Here is a 19,473-nt window from a genome sequence, read left to right on the forward strand (position 1 = left end):
CTGCTTATCTTCCTTATAAGTTGTCCTAAATTTTACTCTATAGGCTTCAGGAACAAGCTCATAGGCCTTAAGAATCAAGCTCTTAACTACATCATAATTATCAGATTGATCCTGAGGCAAAGATGCATAAGTTACTTGAGCTTTACCGGTGAGAACAGTTTGAAGGAGTACTGGCCAATACCTTTTGGGCCAATTAAAACCTGTAGCTACCCTCTCAAACAACTGAAAATACTTTGTTAAATCAGATTCATTAAAAGGAGGGACAAGTTTAATATTTTTAGCCACATCAAAATCATCAGAGCTAGATGATCCAGTTCCACCTTGTTTCATGCGATACTCATGGTCTGCCTGAATCCTAGCAAGTTCAATTTGTGCCTGAGCCTGTGCCTCCTGAATACGTGCATTTGCCTGAAATTCAGCCTCCTTAGCACGAGCCTCCTGCAGGGCTAGCTATAACTTAGCTAATTGAATCTGCGTTTGCACATTTGGAGGAGTTACATTAAACAAGCTTTCATTAAGCATGTCAACAATTTGATCTTTAGAATGATGAGAGTGAACAGCAATTCCCAATTGTTGAGCAAGAAGCTTAGGTTCATTCTTTGTTCTGTTTTCTACATCACACACTGTTTGCACATTTGACAAAAAATCTTTGGCTTCATCAAGCATAGTAACAGTAGACATCATGAATAAATCACAGTCACAAAATATCAAGCAATATCCTTATGATAATATCCTGAATATCCTGATAAGAGGTCGCCAAATTTATGTTACGGAACAGAGAAAGATAATGTACATTTAAAGTGAGAATACTAAAAATCACTACTGTCCCGTAAAGTTCCAGGTTCAAAACAAAAGAGTTAGGTAGAATTGCAAGTTAAAGTTTAATGCTCAAACTAACAACAAAACATTCAGGACTCGTAAGGATAATGTAATGGCAAAAAAAGGTTAAATATATGGTTAACTGCAATAGCCTCTATTAACACGAAATCAGCAAGAGTAAATTTATCTAAGTCAGCCATGATATAATGAGAATACCAGACAATACTCAGTGAATGCAAGATATATTATTACAGATACAAATTATTATGACCACTGGCTTACAATATGAATTACAAAAACTTTACTAGGCCTACGAATCAACACCTTATGCTATATAGCACAAGAACAAAATGTAATAACACTCATACTCAAATTACACAGCTGCTAGATGGTTGGAGACTTCCTGAGCACTCACAATAATAACAACTGTACAAAGTAGGACAGAGATGTGAGCAAAATGAGGAGTAGATCTAAGTGGCAATTAATGCAGAGACTGAGCTCATTATATAGGGGCCGGCAGAGCTTGATACAACTTGTAAGAAGGACGCGCAAATGAAGCCATAGGGGACAAAGAGTTGACAATTCTGCTCTGAACAACAGAAAGAACGACTTACTCTACGATAAGGGCAGAAGGGGGGAGTGAGGTAGAACACGCTCGTGATCCAATATGCAGCATACAATACGTTAGAATTACACAAAGGATGATGAAATCATAGGCTATGTAACAATATATATACATATATATATATATATATATATATATATATATATATATACAAGTCAAGCTGTGTGTGTGTGTAATTATCCGTGCGTTTGCTCGTTTCTTTCGTGAGAAGATGTAATAGATATCAACCTAATTCTTTTTGTATTAGGTCGGGGTAAATTCAATGAGTGTCAGAAAAATACCCTTCTCCCCCCAAAAACGCGATGACGTCCGACGTAACGGCGCTATATTGTTGGAAATTGCGACACGCGAAAATATACGAAAGTTTTTTTTTTTTTTTCGACTTTTTAGTCAGAAATGGTCATCGTGGGGTCAATAACGGTATGAAAACAAAGCTAATGGAATCCTCAAACATTTTGTGAGGGAAAGGCTATTCACTAGACCTGCAAATGATTGCAGGGAAGCACTAGTGTACACACACACACACACACACACACACACACACACACACACACATATATATATATATATATATATATATATATATATATATATATATATATAAAATTGGCCCCCAGATTTCCTGTGTGAGGGATTATGTTGGAATGGTGCTAGGCGTACCGGCCACCGCCTGTCGGCTCATAGTCCTGAAGCTCCTAGGTCCCTGCGCCTGGGTTTCCTTCTTTATTAAAATTTGAAAATGTCCAATTCCGTCCTATACTGAGGACATTCATTGGGCGCCAATGGGATATATATCTATATCTATCTATCTATTTAATATGTATATCTATCAATCTCTCTCCCTCTCTCTCTCTCTCTCTCTCTCTCTATGTATATATATATATATATATATATATATATATATATATATATATATATATATATATATATATATATATATATATACTCGTTTTGACGTAAAAGTAATTTGGCATTACAAAACTGAAACGGGAAAAAAAATTATTGGAGAAAAAAATTACATTAAGTCAGATCTAAAGCTGAAAGGAAATTATTTGTATTTTCATTATTATTATTATTATTATTATTATAATTATTATTATTATTTTTATTATTATTATTATTATTATTATTATTATTATTATTATTATTGCTGCTGCTGTTGTTGTTGTTATGATAATAATAATAATAATAATAATAATATTATTATTATTATTATTATTATTATTATTATTATTTTTATTATTATTATTTTTTATTATTATTACTGTTATTATTATTCTGCATCATAAAATGGAGTGAGTGGGATTGATACTGACCAGGAGAGGATGCTGCAGGTAAGTGAGGTGGAGTGTGAGAAGGAATATGAATGAAAGTAGTGTGAACTGGAGGGAAGGTATCCTGATTGTAGACGAAAAGGCGATGTAGAAATTATTAGTTCTTGGCTAATCGGTCTGGCTAGTGATAGACAGATAGTGGTAGCACTGAATAAAATAGAAAATAGAAGGGAGAAGGAACACTTTTAACAGGTTTTAATAATATACAGTATTACAGCATAGTGGACCAACACAGCTATACTAAATGATACGGAGAACCTGATGGCAGAAAAAGAGCAGAGCATGAGATAAGCGAGGAATAGGGAGAAACCCAATGCAGCATATATATATATATATATATATATATATATATATATATATATATTAGTTAAAGTCTCAGAAGTACATAAAACAACACAAAAAGAAAATAAAGGCAAATCGTTAATCTCTTCATTCCGATGACTTACTTTCTGATGTTTCATTTGACCATCAAGCGTTATTTTTTCCTCACAATATTTCTTTTGCGGTGGAAGATTTAAATTTAGACGATACCGGTACATACTCTATGTTTAGTATGAATAAAATCTTCTAGAGAAATCAGCATTATATTTAAAAACACGTCATTGACATGACGGAATTAGCCACTTTTGTTTGACGAATCCTTTCGTTTCACTGATCACTGACGATATTATTCACAAGTAGGTTCCTTTTCATTTGATGGAACTGGACCACTCACATGCCTTGAATACCAAGTCGTGGTTGCTTGAAATCTTATGATTTTTATTTGAGGTAGGAATGAGTCCTCTTGGTTACTCGTTAAATCAAACCTCCAGGCTGACAATACTTGCCCATCAACTAAGCTGAGAGAGGTTAGGGACCTTTGCCATGTTAGAAAAAACAAGCTGTACGACCTTCGTTGATTGTTTTCACACAGTATTATTTTCATTCATTATAGTTAGTGAGTTGTTATTTTTGGTCTGCTCTTAGTTACTGATATACATCAGTTTTTTTTTTTTTCCGTTTTTTTAAGTGGTCCACATGCATTCCGACTATTATTATTGTTTTTACTTCCTTCTCGTTTTACTTATTAATGATTCGTAGTTTAATTTCTAGGTAGTTCGAGGAGTTCCTGTTATACTTTATACTTTTTCTTCCATTTTTAAAAATTGGTGCCAGTTTCTGTTCCAAGTGTTCTGTAGTGCCTCAACTCTCTCTCTCTCTCTCTCTCTCTCTCTCTCTCTCTCTCTCTCACACACACACACACACACACACACACACACACACACATACACACACACAAACACACACACACACACACACACGTCATGACAAGAATATAAACAAGATGATAAAGTTGATGTACTCTAATGTGGATGAAATGGTATCTAAATTACTAGAGATGAATGATTATGTCAGAGAAAATGAACCACAAATAATATGCCTAACTGAAACAAAATTAACACCAAGGCTATCCAATGACATACTACACTTAGAGGAATACAATATATGGAGAAGAGACAGAAATTTAAAAAAAGGAGGAGGAATTATAATATTAACTAAGAAAAATCTAAAAGTCAATGAAATAAAACTAGATATACCATCACAAGTAGAACTGATTGCAGTAGAGATCAACACATCTGAAGGGAAAGTAATGGTAGCCAATTTGTACATGCCACCCAGATCAAACACATGGGAAAGAGACGAATATGAGGACCTGGCAGAGAGTACAATTCAGAGTTTAAGATCATTACTACATAAAATGGAAGAGAAATCGGAAAGAATTATACTAACTGGAGATTTTAATACAAGTATAAATTGGAATCTAGATATAATTAGCCAAAGAAAGCTGTTGGGACCAAAAGCTCCTGGATCTCGTGCAAGAGATTTTCCTAACGCAACATGTGAGGGAAACCACCAGAAAAAGAGGACTCGATGTACCTTCAATGCTAGATCTAATGTTTACTAGGCAAGAAAATGACATTGACAGTTTAATATATCACCCTCCACTCAAAAGCGATCATGCAGTACTAAATTACAACTTCAGGATAGCATATGACATAGTTAACAGCAATGAAAGTTCCAAAAAGAGCCTAAACTATAAAAAGGGAAATTATCAAGACCTAAAGAAGTATTTCTTAGAAGTTGATTGGGATAATGAGCTTAGAGGACAAGATTTAAATACTGTATATAAAAAATTCTGTGACTTTTATGAAATAGGAGTCCAGATGTACATCCCACAGCACAAAGAAGCAGATAAGAAAATACAGAAATAGTTCAGTACAGAATGTAAAAAATCAAAAGAAAGAAGAGATTTGTTGTGGAATAGATACAGGAGACAATAGTGAAAGGGTGTATAATAATTACAAACTGGCAAGAAACGATTATACAAGAATAAGAAATGGAAGCCCAAAAACAGTTTGAGGAGGATATTATAAATAAAAGTAGTGATTAACCAAAGCTATTTTACAGCTACATCAGAAGCAAAACCAAAGTAAAGGATATAATACAATCCATTACGGACGAAGGAATACCTATACATAAGAGAAAGATATTTGTGAAGCGCTAAATAAGAATTTCCAATTAGTTTTTACAGAAGAAGAAATTTTTGAGAGGGACTATGTGGAACATGCATGTCAACACATACTACCAGATATTCAAATATCAGAAAAAGTAATACAGGAGGAGTTAAGTAAATTAGACAGAGGAAAAGCAAGTGGTCCTGATGAAATTTCATGTTGGGTACTACGAGAATGTGCAAAGGAGTAAAGTAAACCATTATTTTTAATTTTCAAGAAATCCTTGAGTCAAGGTAAACTACGTGATATTTGGAAGAAAGCAAATATTGTCCCCTTATTCAAGAAAGGAAATAGACAAAAGCCACTCAACTACCGACCAGTATCACTGACTAGTGTTGTAAGCAAGGTATTAGAAAAGCTTATAAGAAAAGCTTGGGTAAATCATCTAGAAGAACACAATATGATAACAGAAAGACAATTTGGTTTCAGAAAAGGAAAATCATGTTTTACTAATCTGTTAAGCTACTGTGACAGGGTAACAAACACAATACAGGAAAGAGAAGGATGGGTGGACAGTATCTATTTAGATTTCAAGAAAGCATTTGACACAGTACCACACCAAAGACTTTTATGGAAACTGTACCATCAAGGAGGAATTCGAGGCAAACTGTTTTGTTGGATGCAAGATTTTCTCATAAAAAGAGAAATGAGAACAGTACTAAGAGGAAACTACTCATCATGGAAAGAAGTGACTAGTGGAGTACCACAGGGTTCAGTGCTGGCACCAATTATGTTTTTAGTGTATATAAATGATATAAACAGTAACACTGGAAATGAAAGCTATCTGAATATGTTTGCAGATGATGCAAAAATACAAAGGAGAATTACTAACACGGACTCTTGTAAAGAGCTACAAGAAGAATTAAATAAAATTCATGAATGGAGTAATACATGGCAAATGGAATTCAATGTGGACAAGTGTCATGTAATCAAGTTTGGTGAAAGTGGAAGAAGACCTGATTGGGATTATACGTTAGGAAATAAAACCCTATACACATCAGAAAGAGAGAAAGACCTAGGTGTGATTATCAATAACAGACTATCTCCGGCTGACCACATCAGCGAGAAGGTACGGAACATGTATACACTGCTTGCAAATATGAGAATAGCATTCACATACATAAATGAAGACATGCTAAGAAGGATAATAACATCATTCATTAGACCAATCCTGGAATATGCATCAGTAGTCTGGAGTCCTCACCTCACAAAACACATAGACAAGATTGAAAAAGTTCAAAGGGCCGCTACAAGATGGATACCAAGCTTAAAGGACCTAAGCTACGAAGAAAGACTAAATAAACTGAATCTACCAACACTACAGGAGAGAAGGAAAAGAGGTGACATGGTAATGCTATATAAGTGCATATCAGGGAAGGAGAAAATAGACATAAATGATTACTTAACATATGGGCAAGCATCAGCAAGAGGACACTGCAAAAAACTGCATAAGAAGAGAGGTGATAATGACGTAAGGAAATTCAGTTTCCCAAACAGAGCAATTGATCAATGGAATGCACTACCGAATGAAATAGTGTGTGCCAAAACAATTCACAAATTTAAGGATATGTACGATAAATATGGTTGAAGACACGGGACAGTACGAGCTTGACTCATTCCTGTAAAGATACAATTAGGTAAGAACAATTATGTAAGAACACACACACACACACACACACACACACACACACACACACACACACACACACACACACACACACACACACATGCACGCACGCAAGCACGCGCGCGCGCATCATCCCGGTAAAAAACTCCGAGTTGACCTACTTCCTTTCTCAGCCGTTTTCCTTAAGTTCGCATATTCCTCCCCGGTTCGTCCTTCCTTCACCATATTTCTAACTTTTCTCATTACCTCAGCCTTCCTCTTCCTCATTCCCAGGTCGAGCCAACTTTCCCTTGCCAACTTTTTGCTTCTCACATTTCCCCCCTGCTCTCACTTCCATATACCATCGTTTTACTTACATTATCTGGAAAATTTTACTTAACATCGTCCATTCTTTGCATTACACTTTCTCCTCATAGATTTACGAACTCTGTTTTGTCATAATATTCACTTGTTTTCCTCTCATATTCTACCTCATCATCTTCACATCGTCACTTTCTGCCAGTTGTTATTGTTTCTCTTATAGACCTGTCGTCTTTCATGTTTCTCCATTCTCTCACATATTCTCATTCTTTCGGTTTGATTCTATATTTTTTTCTTTTTTTTCTTTTTTTCTAATTTGTGTCTTGCAGCCTTTCCCCTTTTCTCTTCTGAATTTTCCTTTTTTTTTTTTTTTTTTTTTGAGCTATTAGTTGTTCTATGCACCTGCGTTTTGTGTAAAATTCTACACATTTATTTTCTCATATGTTTCTTTTTCTTCTTCCCTTCCATTCTCTCTTCTTCTTGCAGACTTTTCTGTTTTTATGGAATTTTTCCATTTCCTTATTGTTGTTTACCTTTTTTTCTTCTTACTCATTCTTCATTCCTTATCGCACATACATTCTTCATTTGTGCTTCAGTTTTTCACTATATGTCTTTTCCCATTTTCTTCCATAGTTATTCACTTCCATGCAGAACTGAAAGAGAGAGAGAGAGAGAGAGAGAGAGAGAGAGGGGGGGGGAGACCGCACGCGAGACAAAATAAATGAAGAAGTTAATTACAGAATTAAAGGCAAAGGCATAATGGTATAACATAAAGAGAAAGAAATGTAGGAACTAACCAGAAATAGAGAAGGAATATAAAGCCAAGAAAAGTGGAAACTAAACAAAAGAAAAATACAGAAAATGAAGGAAAACTGAACCGCGAGGACTAACGCCAATAACCATAAGAGAGTTTGGGAGGGGTAAGGGTAGTGATAAAAAGAATGGAGGTGGAACAGGGCGTATAAGAGGAAATATCCATGTCCCCAGGGAGACACTGACCTCTGCCAGAGTATCATCTGCCCTTCCCTGTTACTCGTACCACCAGCCATAACGAGACCTTTCTAACCCCCTCTTGTCCCCCAGATCATAAACCCTTCCTCCCTCCCTGATCACCTCTCCAGTACCTCCTCCCTCTCTGATCATCTCTCCAGTACCTCCTCCTTCCCTGATCATCTCTCCAGTACCTCCTACCTCTCTGATCACCTCTCCCTTACCTCCTTTCTCCCTTATCACCTTTCCAGTACTCCTTCCTCTCTGATCACCTCGCCAGTACCTCCTTCCTCCCTGATCACCTCGCCAGTTCCTTCTTCCTCCCTAATCACCTCTATAGTACCTCCTCCCTCCCTAATCACCTCTCCAGTAACTCCTTTCTCTCTAATCACCTCTCCAGTACCCCCTTCCTCCCTGAGCACCTCTCCAGTACCTCCTTCCTCCCTGATCACCTCTCCAGTACCTCCCACCTCTCTAATCACCTCTAATCGCCTGTTCAGTACCTCCTCCCTCCCTGATCACCTCTCCAGTACCTCCTCCCTCCCTGATCACCTCTCCAGTACCTCTCCCCTCTCTTATCACCTCTCCCGTACCTCCTACCTCCCTAATCATCTCTCCAGTACCTCCTACCTCCCAGGTCACCTCTCCAGTACTTTCTCCCTCTCTTACCACCTCTCCAGTACCTCCTACCTGCCAGGTCACCTCTCCAGTACTTCCTCCCTCTCTTACCATCTCTCCAGTACCTCCTCTCTCATCACCTCTCCAGTACCTCCTCCCTCTCCCACACTCCCTCCTTTCCCCACACTTGTATATCGGCCCATATTAAAGTGGACTTGGCAGACTCCTGGAGACATCGTTGTAAGGGATTCATTATGCATATTATCTTTAAATATCTTTAACAATAGCATCTTCTGAACAGATAATAATTTTTTTTTTTTTTTTTTAGGCTGACGTGTCCAGAAAAAAAAATGGTTATAAAAAAAAACAAAGAGGCCTACCGGGTTAACGAGATTAAGGTCCTTATTGAGAGAGAAAGAGAAAGAGAGAGAGAGAGAGAGAGAGAGAGAGAGAGAGAGAGAGAGAGAGAGACAGACAGACAGACAGACAGACAGACAGAGACAGAGACAGACAGACAGACAGACAGACAGACAGACGAACGGACAGAGACACAGACAGAGAGAAATGTGGTGAGTAGAAGGGATAAAGTTGCCAAGTTACAAGCTCCTTACAAAACAAATGTAAAGACAGTTCGCAAAACTCTACGAGTCTATGGAATTCAGTCACCGCGTTCACAAACATCCAATCCACATTAAAACTAGTTGAAATTTAGCAGCCATTTCGGTGACCTTGACCTTGACCCCGAGTGCCCATTTTCGAACTCGTCCAAGATTTTCGCCATATCTTGATACCCTGAAGGATTCATGTTGATAAATCAAGCCGTTCATGAGATATAAAGTGGAAAACACACACACACACACACACACACACACACACACACACACACACACACATACACACACACACACACACAGATGCTGGCAAAAATATTACTGCACTGCCTTGGTACAGCGGGAGATAATAAAGGGCTATCCCTCTTCCCCCGTCCCTGAGGGAGGAGGGTCTACCTCATTTACCTAGATGGAGCCCTGTTCCTCGTCCCTAACCTTGAATCTGTAATCCCATACTTTTCTTAATTATCGCCCGTGGAGTGATAATGTTTTTGCCCCCGTCTGCGTGCTTGTCAGTCCGTCTAACGGTGTGTGTGTGTGTGCGTGTGTGTGTGCGTATGTGTGTGTGTGTGTGTATGTGTGTGTGTATGTGTGTGTGTATGTGTGTGTGTGTGCATGTGTGTGTGTGTGTGTGTGTGTGTGTGTGTGTGTGTGTGTGTGTGTGTGTGTGTACATAACTGTTACAATTATATCTCATGAATGGCTTGGACTATCAACGTGAAACATTCAGGGCATCAAGATATGACTAAAATCTTGGACAAGTTCAAAAATGGGTACTTGGCATCAAGGTCAAGGTCACCAAAATTGCTGCTGAAGGTCAACTAGTTGTTATTGCCCACTTTTAGCACCAATATATCTCATGAACGGCTTGAGCTATCAACGTGCAACCTTCAGGGTATCAAGATATGGCCAAAATCTTGGACAAGCTCAAAAATGGGCACTCAGGGTCAAGGTCAAGGCCACCAAAATGGCTGCCAAAGGTCAACTAGTTTCTTTAAATACGGATTGACTTTTGGTGATATGCGGTGACTGATTTACGTACAGTTTTGCTTATTTTCTTAACGTCTGACTTGTAAAAAGCTTATAACTTTGCCAACACCATATTCTGGCGAGCGATTAGCATTCTGCTCCCGAATGCTTTTTTTTTTTTTTTTTAGCCTTTAATCATTACCACGCAGCAAATTAAAATGTTTTCTTCAATGCTCACTTCTCAGTTACTTATCACTGCCCTTTACGTGACTTTAACCTTCTCCTGTGAAGGCAAAGAAACCCACGAAGGATGAGGCTCCCATGCAGGAGAAGCCTGTCTGGAAGGAGGCACATCTCAAGAAGGATGAAGCTCCCATGAAAGAGAAACCTCTCTGGAAGGAGAAGCCTCTCCCAGGTGTCCTGGGAGGAAAAAGCATAACTTTGCAAAGTGAAAGAAAAGCATTCGGGAGCCGAATGCTAATCGCCTGCCAAAATATGCTGTTATCCAAGTCCAAGATTTTGGCCATATCTTGATACCCTTAAGGTTTCATGTTGATACCTTAAACCATTCATGAGATCTAATGCTGCTAAATAGCAAAAAACGTACTTAATAGCCAAAAAACATGCTTACCATAATCATAAAACTACACAAAATAATGATGATAGATTAAAGTGTGATAATCTACACCGCATATCAAAAAGACCCATCAAATGAACCAAGGGAGCACTGCAGATCCATACTGTTAATACGTGCAAATCAAATCGTAAAGAGTTATACGATTAAGTTAGAAACTAAAAGGTTATGCCTACATCAATAGGCCCTCTAGAAATGAACAATGTCAAACACAGAAAGTAAGGTTGAAATGGTGAACATTCTTCACGTTTACTTTACATCTGTTTTTATAGTGGAAAACACCATCAGAAAACCCACTGCCACCCATAAACCAAGCAAAGAGCACAGTCCTCAGTAACTATAATATCCACAGTAGTGATATCCTTTCAGCCATAAATCATACAAACATAAACAAAACCCTGGCCCTGATAAAATATCACTGAGGATTCTCAAAGAAGCAAAAAATGAGTAATTGCTGACACTGCCATATTCAATATTTCATTAACCCGCCACATCCCGCTGATGTATATATATGTCCACACGTTTTGTCACTGTCAGTCCCATTGACGTATATAAACGTGCATCAATTGCAAGGTCCCTAGTTTGCACAATTTTCAATTTTCGCGCTTGATTTTTGGTACGTATACATGGGATACCTTCCTCTACAACATGCCAGGAAGGGACAATGCCTTACCCAGCATGACCTCCCACCCTCCCACGGCATTGTCTCGGCAATTCACCTGTTACCAGTGAGCTGGCCATTAAAGACATGTCGTGCCACAGTACAAAATTCAGGGCCAGTGATTCCCCAGTTGATGACAATGTGGAGGACAAAGTTCACATAGCATTAGAGGAAGAAACAGTCAGAAATGATGATTAGGTAATGTTGCCAGAAAAGGTCAGGTATGTTGATGTGTTTCGTGAGTGAAACAATGCTTATATTGCCTATATTACTGTGTGAAAACCAATATACTCTTGTAGTACATATAAATTCATCTCAAATAAATAAATAAATACTGTTTATGAGTGGTGTGGAATAGTTACCCTCACATAGAACTCGTTTTCTTTGGAGCCAGCCTGATAGAAAACCCAGTAAGGAAAAGGGTACTTTACCTGTATCGAGTATTTTAAACCTCAGGTGAGCTATTTCCTCTATGAATTTTCAATGTTTCTCACCAAAAGCAGAGGTTTGAGTCAATTTTTTTTTTTTCAAAATTGGTCGGGACTGGGGGGAGTCAGTGGTGGAAAATCAGTCAGGACGGGGCAGGTTAATTACTACGAAAGTCCCATGTGAATGAAAACTAGCAAATGTAACCCAATTTTCAGAAAAGGAAATGTCACTCCCAGGAAATTACAGACCAATCAGTTTAACATCAGCATTGTGCAAATTAACCTGCTGCATCCCGACCGATTTTTCACCACTGACCCTTGTTACGGAACAGAGAGAGATAATGAACACTTCAAGTAAGAATACTAAAATCACTACTGTCCCGCAAAGTTCCAGGTTCAAAACAAAAGACTTAGGTAAAATTACAAGTTAAAGTTTAATGCTCAAACTAACAACTAAATATTCAGGACTCATAAGGATAATGTAATGACAAAACAGGTTACATATATGGTTAACTGCAATAGCCTCTATTAACACGAATTTAGCAAGAGCAAGTTTATCTAAGTCAGCCCTGATAAAATGAGAAAATCGGATAATGCTCAGTTAAAGTAAGATATATTATTATTACATATACAAAATATTACTAATACTGGCTGACAGTATGGAACCAATATGAATCATAAATACTTTACCAAACTAACGAATTAATGCCTTAGGCTATACAGTACAAGAAAAATGGTGATAACACTTATACTCAAATTATACAGCAGCTAGATGGTTGGAGACTTCCTGAGCACTCACAAAAATAATAATATACTGTACAGGGGAGGACAGAGATGTGAACAGAATAAGAAGTAGATCTAAGTGGCAACTAATGCAGAGACTGAGCTCATTATATAGGGGGCCGGCAGAGCTTGATTCAACTTGTAAGAAGGATGCGCAAATGAAGGCATAGAGGGCGAAGAGTTGACAATCCTGCTCTGAACAACAGAAAGAATGACTTACTCAACTATAAGGGGGAGAACGGGGGAGTGAGGTAGAACACGCAAGCCTGGTCACTATGGAAGCCACGTAGCGAATCGTGAACAAACATCCAGCATACTGTACATTAGGATCATACAAAGGAAGATGCAATCATGAACAAAACTGTATCATAAATTAGAATTATACAAGGGATGATGAAATCATAGGCTATGTAACACCTCCCCACAAAGAAAAAGAAATTTACAAAGGAAATTTCTTATTACTCTAAAACAATCTGTCTAAAGTCCAGATAAGGAATCTGCAATAACATTTTCTTTCCCCTTGACATGTTGTATGTCTAATGAATACTCCTGAAGAAGTAGACTCCATCTTGTCAATCTCTGATTTTTATCTTTAAACTTACTAAGGAATTTCAGTGGGTTATGATCGGTATAAATGACTATGGGGTCAAAACCAGAACACAAATAAAATGAAAAATGCTGTAAACCCAAAATCAAGGCCAAAAGCTCTTTCTCAATAGTTGAGTAGTTCTTTTGAGGTGGAGTGAACTTCTTACTGTAATAAGATACAGGGTGTTCAATACCCTGATCATCCTCTTGCAGCAAAACAGCCCCAGCTCCTGTATCACTTGCGTCAACAGCCATCTTAAAAGACTTAGCAAAATTTGGAGTAGCGAGCACTGGCTGACTTAATAGGATAGCTTTAAGTTTGCTGAAAGAGGATTCACAGTTATCGGTCCAGACAAATTTAACTCCCTTTTTCAGTAGGTCTGTAAGTGGTGATACAAGAATGGAAAAGTTAAGAACAAATCTCTTGTAATAACCTACCATTCCCAAAAATCTTTGTAGCTCTTTCCTACTTTTAGGTCTGGGAAGATCACTTATAACCTGATCCTTAGCTGCTAGTGGTGCAACGTGTCCATCACCAATTACGTACCCAAGGTACTGAACTTTAGCTTGACCAAACTCACACTTTGATAAATAAGCTACAAGATTAGCCTGAACCAAACGCTCAAGAAATTTACTAACATGGCATGGGTGATCTTTCCAGTTGTCACTGAAGATTAATACATCATCAATATAAACAACACACCCTGCCAAACCCTCTGTTACAACATTCATGAGCTTCTGAAAAGTAGCTGGTGCATCTTCATACCATATGGCATTACAGAACATGCAAAAGTCTTTCCTAGTTTTACAAAACATGAGATTTCCCTAGCACGTTCAGTCATAGGTACTTGCCAGTATCCCTTTAACAAATCAAACTTACTTATGTACCTAGCCTTTCCGATCTTGTCTATGCAATCTTCCACACGAGGGAGAGGGTAAGTGTCTGTGTTGGTTATCTGATTAACACGTCTGTAGTCGATGCAAAGCCGCTGCGACCCACCTGGCTTAGGGACTAGAGTGACAGGAGAACTCCACTCGCTCTGACAGGGCTCAATCATCTTGCGGTCCAACAGGTAGCCAAGCTCCTTCTGAATGAGAGGAACTTTCACTGGGTTCACACGGTAAGGAGGCAGTTTAATTGGCTTTGCGTCTCCAACATCGACATCATGCATCAACACAGTGGTTGTTCCTGGAGTGTCACAGAACACTTGCGGGTACTTCCGCAGTAATGCCGAAAACTCCTACCTTTCCTCGGGAGCTAGATGAGAAAGCTTAGTCTGGAGATCATTTATGATATCAGAATTCTTCCCCAAACTATCACTCAGGCTCATACTGCATGGGAGAGCTTCACTTGCAGACTCGGGTGGAACAGCTACAGTGCAGACTGGGTTATTTTCGTCCCGCCTGTGATATAACTTTAGCATGTTGATGTGAGAAAGTTGCTAGTTCTTTCTAGATCTGGTGTGGCAATGAAATAGTTGACATCACTGAGTTTCTTCTCCACAAAATAAGGACCACTACACTTAGCTTGAAGAGGTTGCCCATGCATCGGTAGCAGAATCAAAACCTGATCTCCTGGCTGAAAGTGGCGTAACTTGGACTTCTTATCATACCAAGTCTTCATCTTCTCCTGAGCGGCTCCTAAATTCTCTCTCACCAGCTGTAAAGCAGTGGACAGCCATTCTTTGAACTTCATCACATACTCCAGCAGATTGACGTCATCTTCCTCCGACAGCCAGCATTGCTTGAGTAGTTTAAGGGGTCCTCTTACTTCATGGGCAAACAGTAGTTCAAAGGGTGAGAAGCCCAGTGATTCATTTGGAGATTGTCTTGTGACAAATACAACGAATGGAAGACCTTTATCCCAATCTTTCTGATGTTCCAAACAGTATTTCCTGAGCATGGATTTGAGTGTTTGATTATATCTCTCCAACGCTCCTTGGGACTGGGGGTGGTAAGCTGAAGACCTTTATCCCAATCTTTCTGATGTTCCAAACAGTATTTCCTGAGCATCGATTTGAGTGTTTGATTATATCTCTCCAACGCTCCTTGGGTCTGGGGGTGGTAAGCTGAAGACGTGATCTGGGTGATGCCCAACTCTTTCAGAGACTGCTTGAAAACATTTGACATGAAATTACTTCCCCGGTCTGACTGTACCTCCTTGGGCAGACCAAACTTGGTGAAGAACCCTAGCATTTCCTTAACCACGTTCCTTGCTAAGATATTTCTAAGTGGAATGGCTTCAGGATAACGAGTAGCCATATCAATCAGGGTCAACACATAAGAAAATCCTGAAGAAGTCTTAGGAAGAGGGACCACAATATCCACCAACACACGGGTGAATGGTGCCTCAAAAGGAGGAATGGGAACTAGAGGTGCAACCTTTTCGGTCTGATTACACTTCCCCACAACTTGACAGGTGTGACAAGACTTACAATACCAGGAAACATCCCTGAAGATACCTGGACAGTAGAAGTGTTTCAAAATGCGTGCCACAGTCTTCCTCACTCCAAGGTGTCCTGCCAAACTGGAATCATGAGCCACTCTAATGATATCCTGCCTATAAACACAAGGGATGACAACTTGATGTACAACCTCCCATTCACAGTCGGCTGATGCTGTTGGGGGTCTCCACTTCCTCATAAGTACTCCTGACTTTATATAATAACAAGTAGAAGCACCAGCTGACTCTTCCTCACTGCAAGCAGAGTTAGCTAGACCTTTCAACTCAAGGTCAGCAACCTGCAACTCAACCAACTCTTGACGAGACAAATTATCAACACTACGGGGTAATGCCTCATCTGGTGAGTGGTCCAAATTAGCAAGAAAAGTGTCAGCTAGGATAACATCATCATCATCATTATCCTCTAAGTCACCAGTAACTTTAGACTTAGCCCTAGTGACTGCACATGCAGAGAACACATCAGGGACATCACAGTCCTGGGTCGCAGTCACTGGTTCACTATACAGCTGAGGAGCTGGACACACTTGACTTCCACCAATATCATTTCCAAGTAAGAAAGTTACACCTGACATTGGCAGTGTCTCAACCAACCCAGCCATAACGGAACCATTAACAAAACCAGACTCTAAATTCACTCTGCACAGAGGGACAGAGAAATAATTATTCCCTACACCTTGTAAGATTACAGTTTCATCAGAGGAATTAACATTAGAGCCTAGAACACTGGTCAGCATAAGGGATTGGCAAGCACCTGTATCACGATATATTTTAACTGATTTCCTGTCATTAGTGTCCAGAGGACTGACAAAACCATCAGACAGGAAATTAGCACATGAATTCTTGAGAGTGTCACTTACGTTACTGCTCAAAAGAGGAGCTTCATCATGAGAATTTAATTTACCCCTCAAAGCAGGTTCAGTTAACTCGGTTAAAGAATTCTGGGAACTCTCAAGGGTGGACACTAGACCACTTGACTGAATATTTAAAGACTCCTTTTTGTTCATATCACGCTGTTTCTCCATAGTATGACCAAGCTTACGACAATAAGTACATTTACTTTTCTGAAATCTAGAGGTGGAGCTGGTATTTACTTCCTGAGAAACATCATCTTTATTCTCTTTCTTGTTACCTGTACTCTGAGTAGAGGCAACGTACTTACTCTCAGCTTTCCTTTTTTCTTTAGAATATCTCTTGTGAGTGAGAACATATTCATCAGCTAAAACCGCAGCATCAGACAAATTATCTATTCTTTTCTCATCAAGATATAGGTTTACATCTTTATTAATACACCTTTTGAAGTCCTCCAGCAAAATCATCTGCTTAAATTTATCAAAATCAGAATTTACATTCTTAGAATTTAACCACTGCTCTAACAGATCTTCTTTGATTTTTGCATTCTCAACATGGGATTGCTTATCTTGCTTATAAGTTGTCCTAAATTTTACTCTATTGGCTTCAGGAACAAGCTCATAGGCCTTAAGAATCAAGCTTTTAACTACATCATAATTATCAGACTGATCCTGAGGCAAAGATGCATAAGTTACTTGAGCTTTACCGGTGAGAACACTCTGAAGGAGTACTGGCCAATATTTTTGGGCCAATTAAAACCTGTAGCTACCCTCTCAAACAAGTGAAAATACTTTGTTAAATCAGATTCATTAAAAGGAGGGACAAGTTTAACATTTTTAGCCACATCAAAATCATCAGAGCTAGATGATCCAGTTCCACCTTGTTTCATGCGATACTCATGGTCTGCCTGAATCCTAGCAAGTTCAATTTGTGCCTGAGCCTGTGCCTGTGCCTCCTGAATACGAGCCTGAGACTCAGCCTCCTTAGCACGAGCTTCCTGCAGGGCTAGCTGAAACTTAGCTATTACAATCTGCATTTGCTCATCTGGAGGAGTTACATTAAACAAGCTTTTATTAATCATCCCAACAATTTGATCTTTAGAATGATGAGAGTGAACAGCAATTCCCAATTGTTGAGCAACAAGCTTAAGTTCATTCTTTGTTCTGTTTTCTACATCACACACTGCTTGCACATTTGACAAAAAATCTTTGGCTTCATCATGAGTAGTAATAGTAGACATCATGAATAAATCACAGTCACAAAATATCAAGCAATATCCTTATGATAATATCCTGGATATCCTGATAAGAGGTCGCCAAATTAATGTTACGGAACAGAGAGAGATAATGAACACTTCAAGTGAGAATACTAAAATCACTACTGTCCCGCAAAGTTCCAGGTTCAAAACAAAAGACTTAGGTAAAATTACAAGTTAAAGTTTAATGCTCAAATTAACAACTAAACATTCAGGACTCATAAGGATAATGTAATGGCAAAACAGGTTACATATATGGTTAACTGCAATAGCCTCTATTAACACGAATTTAGCAAGAGCAAATTTATCTAAGTCAGCCCTGATAAAATGAGAAAACCGGATAAGGCTCAGTTAAAGCAAGATATATTATTATTACAGATACAAAATATTACTAATACTGGTTGACAGTATGGAACCAATATGAATCATAAAGACTTTACCAGGCTTACGAATTAACGCCTTAGGCTATACAGTACAAGAAAAATGGTAATAACACTTATACTCAAATTATACAGCAGCTAGATGGCTGGAGACTTCCTAAGCACTCACAAAAATAATAATATACTGTACAGGGGAGGACAGAATGAGGAGTAGATCTAAGTGGCAACTAATGCAGAGACTGAGCTCATTATATAGGGGGCCGGCAGAGCTTGATTCAACTTGTAAGAAGGACTCGCAAATCAAGGCATAGAGGATGAAGAGTCGACAATCCTGCTCTGAACAACAGAAAGAACGACTTACTCTACTATAAGGGGGAGAAGGGGGGAGTGAGGTAGAACACGGAAGCCTGGTCACTATGGAAGCCACGTGGCTAATCGTGAACAAACATCCAGCATACTGTACATTAGGATCATACAAAGGATGATGCAGTCATGAACAAAACTGTATCATAAGTTTGAATTATACAAGGGATGATGAAATCATAGGCTATGTAACACCCTCCCTCCCCCCCATCCTGACCAATTTTGGAAAAAAAAAAATTTTGGCTCAAACCTCCACTTTTTGTGCGGAACATTGGAAAATGCCCCCCAAAGTGCTCACCTGAGCTTAGAAGTGGCCTAAACAGGTGACCCTTTAAACACCTGGTACCGCGTTATCTGGAGCCACACTGCGGGTGTTACATTTTCTATAGTAGAAGTAACTATTTCAAACCACTTAGAATAGGTAGATATTTGTTCATTTGGTACGAATTTCTATGTAGTAAAAGAATATATTGGTTTTCACACAATAATGTAGGCGATATAAGGATTGTTTCACTTACTGAACACATCAACATACCACACCTTTCTTGGCAACGTTAACTCCTCATCACTTCTGCTCTTTTCTTCCTCTGGCACCACGTAATCTTTGTCCTCCACATCGT

Source organism: Coenobita brevimanus, chromosome 69 (assembly GCF_032717465.1).
Source record: "Coenobita brevimanus isolate Jiangsu-jjx chromosome 69, ASM3271746v2, whole genome shotgun sequence".
Classification (NCBI taxonomy): domain Eukaryota; kingdom Metazoa; phylum Arthropoda; class Malacostraca; order Decapoda; family Coenobitidae; genus Coenobita; species Coenobita brevimanus.